Genomic DNA, 5,451 nt, shown 5'->3' on the forward strand with positions numbered 1-5,451 from the left:
AATTTTCGTATAAGGGTCTAATTATATATTAAGTAATATATTTATTTAATTATTTATATTTCCGACTACAGTAGTCAGAAATACATATTTAATCATTTATTTAAATAATTATTTAATTTTCGTGTAAGGGTCTTATTATATATATATATATACTAATATATTCATTTAATTATTTTTATTTCCTCCTACAGCAGTCGAAAATAAATATTATAATTTAGTTTATTTATTATAAGGGACTGATTATACGTTTATTAATATATTTATTTAATTATTTACATTTACGACTACCGTTATATTTTATTATTTATTAATTTTATTTAGTTATTAGTATTTTTGACTATAGTAGTTAGAAATATATATTTAAAAATTTATTTAAATAATTATTTAATTTTCGTATAAGAAACCTGATTATGTATTTAGTATTATATTTATTTAATTATTTATATTTCCAACTACTTTAGTCGGAATATATATTTACTAATTTAGTTAAATAAATAATTTATTTAATTATTTATATTTCCGACTACTGTAGTCGGAATATATATTTTTCAGAATTTTTCGCCAAATATTCTGACTGCTTTGTGACAAATAGCATTGAAAAAATATTTTATAAAAAATAAAAATAAAAATATAAGATTTTCGACAGAAGTAGTCGGAAATTTCCGACTACCATTTTCAATCGGAAATTTTCGATCGGAAAATAGCGAATTTCTGGTAGTGTCACCTTATCACTACCATCAAACATACTCGAGATTTAATTTAGAGAGTACTAACCACATAGCGCATAGGTTTGTGTTCTCAGCAACCACAACATTCAAGCCTAATTATTACTACACCAACTACATGGATCTCCCCACTAACAATCACACTCACAAATATTTTCGCCACATTCCTCCTTCTTAGCTATTTCACACAACATATGTTCATCTCCTTCTTTTCCCTTTTCACCTATAACGTTAGCTCAAGAATTCACATTAAATTTTTTTTCTTCAATAACATCTACTTCTCTACCTAACACATCACCACGCTTCCACAGCCACCATCATACTATCATATGGAGGGTCAGTAAGGGACCCGAGCATAAATTTCATGAATGGAAGTAACACTATTAAACCATAACTTATACTTATTGTACTACTCAAGAAGGGACATGAAATAAAGATACAATAAAATAAACACAAAGTGCTCCATATATCAAGAGTCTGGATCATAAGTAGAGAGTCATTCGAAGGAAACACAATATGACATAAATTCTTAGGATAGAGCATAGTGAAAAAATATTGGTGCATATATCAGGATAAAACGAGTGAAAAAGACTGAATTACCCTTATGGACCCAAAAATCAGTAATACGAACTGGGAACCCTATGCACCAAGCGATGCGACTCGTCAATATCGCGTCAAGCCAATGCTTCATCGACGTGATACGTCGACTTCGCGTTGGGCCACTATTTCCAACATCCAAACATATCTTTAACATTGTCCAAAAAATCCAAAAATTTCCTGACACACCCCCTTTACACCCCTGATCATGAATCAACTCAAAAATCTACATTTCGGGGTCGAAAAGATCAATTTAAAAATCATGGAAGTTAAGAGCTCATAAATTGTCTAAGTTTTTCTTTTTTTCAATAATAAAAGTTTTCAGGCTGTCAGCTCTCCATACATGTAACTAAGAGTGGTATTGAGTCGATAATGCTACGGGTGTTACATTACAACTAATACAAAGATTGCCGCTTGAAGAGATTGCTCCTTATTTAAGAAACTGAGATTTGCCATGATTTTTGCATAAACTTTATCACTTTGGCTAAACCCAACATAGAATGAATCGGTGACATATAGAAACATGTTTTCTTATGATCAAGCATGCTGAGAGACATAGATTATCATATATCACGAACAACATAACATATGGCTTGACTACATAAAAGATGGATTACTGAAAAACATAATTGCTTCTCGTTTGGAGGTCAGGTCATAAACATAAGTCCATAGAGAACTCGAACCATAGGAATAGGCATTAATTGAACACATGATATAGGACATTAGTAAAATAATCTCTTAAATTGAAGTAGGAGGAGTATGCTTGAGTAGAAATAGATTTATCATGACTCTTCCTCGCAACTTGCCGCATTGAGAAAAATTTGGGAACTAACTTAATTCCCCATCTCCCCCTTTGATCAAAGTCACAATCTTAGACTTACAAACATATCCCTTTATCAAATCTATAGCCACAACTCTCAACATAAAAGAAACATCACCACATACTTAAACTCTAAACTCTCGCTGAAGAACTACATTCTGAAGGCCTCGCTCTTCGGAATGGCTACTCTTAACTTTTGCTAGCCTCTATAGCCATCACTCTACAACTCCCACTCTCATGAGCATACGCGTCCATACTTCTCTTCACAAAAAGGGTATTAGTATATACATAAACACAAACTCCCCTCAATAATTCCTAATACAAAGACACAAAATTCTCTCTAAGAGATTCCCCTTTAGGGACATTAATGAGAATTTCCTCTAAACCCCAAGGTCATCAACTTACGACTACTATTATCATGGGTATAGACACCCACACTTTTGAACGCTTAATACTCTATCTTCACTTCCTTAGAATACTATCATTACACCTCTAATCACATAACCTACAACTTATCAAAATTTGTAAAACAATATCGAAGGCGCATATTGCCTACCTACATTTTCATAATTCAACTTTAAATAATGCTATACAACAACTTCCTAGACTTCTCCATACTACAATATTCGAGAATAACTTCTAGGTACTTGTGACACTCACATGCATCATGCATCATCTTGCAACATGCTACTTCGTGGTTTAGCTTATTTCTATATGCTCACATTCTTATCCACTTAATGATTCAACCACAACTCATGATTTACTATTGTTCTCATGTACGCATATACATCGCAACTTCCCACTTATTATTCCACAAGTCTCCAACCTAGGCTATTGTATACCTCACACCAAGCCTACAAGTTCATTCCCACCAGATACACATATTTAGTCTTAAGCTACTTATTCTTATCACCATACTTCACATCTAACATTCAAGCCTATTGTCTATCATTAATTGATATACCACCGGTAAAGCATGTCACATATCATACTAGTCCATCAAATTGGGAAATCAACCCAAATATTTTACTTCACTTAACTACTACCTACATCCACAACCCCTCCATAACATCGTTATTACAATTCAAAATCCACTACATACCTTCGCACATAAAGTACTAATTTACTACTGCTTAAAGAAAAAGACCATTAGAGGGGTAAAGTCAGACGATAAGATTAGTAGATCTTAATCTTTAATATAAACCATTTCAATCTTATCAACATATTTTAATTTCTCATATCTAACTTACCTAATCATACATCATTAAAACCTTTAAGATTCCATGTACAGAAATAAATTTCTACCCATATTGACTAGTTTGCCCCTTTTCATTCACAACCTATGAATGATTTCTACAACCATCATAACTATCCATTTTGAGACCCTTTCCCATTTGAAATAAATAATAATCATACCCAAACATTTCCTTTACAGACTACCATACAATCTACAAATATTGCTACCACATTAGTCTATCACTATACAATGGCAACCCACACCTCAATCCATGATTACACAACTAAAACTATTTATTTAGGTAAATGTCACCCTCACTCCAATTACTGACCTTGTGACTTCATGTCACCAACTTCTGGACCATCTTACTACCAATAGGTCACGACACTTTAACATACACTACTACTCGGGTGGAAATACAGTTCCAACATTCTACTACATATCATTATTCTTAAACATGGCATCCATAATAAGAATTTTATTAAAGGAGACTGAATACACTCCATACTTTAGGATCAACTGTATAACTGATGCAGATAGGGGTATATGCTTAAATCAACATACTTTAGAGCACTCATGGACTCCTCTCAAGTCCTTATGCAATTTCATAACTTTATGGATAACTCAATCAGAGAGAACCACATCACTGGGGGAACTAGGAACTTAAACTTATATCGCCTCGACAATGTGCATGAAAGGAAGGAATTTAGATAACTTTATTTGGAAGACGCTATAGCACAAACTAAAGTATGAAAGAATAAGAACAACTCCTAAATATCCAATAGTCTCCTGATTATAAGTACGGTGCACAACACACCCATAAGCAAAACTTTACTAGACATAATTTTGCAAATATCCTGGGACCATGAACCATGCTTTGATACTAAGATTTTCAAGACTCGAGCTGGGGCCCTAGCTGTGACGGGCATCCCGAACCATGAAGGCTCAGGCGCTCTTCTAAATTTGGTAATCATGTACAATATTCATATAATAAAGAAGAGATGTAGAAATATGTCATTATGGAATCATGGTCATGTCTTAAGTTATGAATATCAATAAAAGGGAAACCCCTCAACATCTAAACATCATCTTTTTTTAGTTTGAGAAATCTTTACTACAAAAGAAATTAACAAACTGTCTGAATTTGGGACAAGGCCCCTAGTGGACCTAAACCAAAGTAAGTAATAGGTATCTAGAAAGAAACAAGCCTTTCAGAACAAAGAAGGCTCACCAACTACTCTGAATAACTCTACGGCTTAGCAGAACCTCTAGACTGAGCCTCAGACCCTGAAATATAGGGGTCAATACAATTGTACTGGTACGCAGAGCAATCCAAAAAAATGTATTTATATATATAAAATAGATTAGTGCAAATCATTAAACATCATACATGATATAGTTTAAAAATACATGGGCAAATTTTTGATAATCATAAAATATTTTTGTCAATGCAGTTTGATTCTTCGTATTACTTTTGAGTTAAGTGGTACACCCTATAAGTCTACAAACCCACGATCCATATGGAGTCCGCCCTTAACTCGGCAGCCAAGCCCCTAACCCAAGTTTGCCGCAAGAGTTAAAGTGTCTGAGTCTAATATACCGAAAGGCACTAGGACAGTATGTAATCCCTCTGGGGGATATAATAACCCATATTGGCAAAACACAATTTTGGGCAATAAGTTGTCTGAACTCGTGCCTTCTTTAGATAATCGCCTAACATCTCTTTAGACCCATTTTTAACCTTTTTTTAATATACTTAGTTCTAAGTTCAAAATCTAAATGAACATCTGCATTTTGTTCTGTTCTGAATTACCATGGCATTATCTGTATTAGTGTCATCACACCAAAACTTACAAGTCGGGTATTTATTCCATAAGGTGTCATGTATGATTATCTCATTCTAAACAATGTTTATGCCACTTGAATATGTATATAGTATAAGAAAATTCATATTTTAAATCATAAGTCAAAATCATGCATAGACTTTCCATTCATTCAGTAATTTTAATAAGTGGTGGCCAATTTCTCAAAACATTCTTGAATCCCTTCATTTATCATTTTAAGCATGTAAG

The sequence above is a fragment of the Capsicum annuum genome, unplaced genomic scaffold (assembly GCF_002878395.1).
Source record: "Capsicum annuum cultivar UCD-10X-F1 unplaced genomic scaffold, UCD10Xv1.1 ctg32552, whole genome shotgun sequence".
Lineage (NCBI taxonomy): Eukaryota > Viridiplantae > Streptophyta > Magnoliopsida > Solanales > Solanaceae > Capsicum > Capsicum annuum.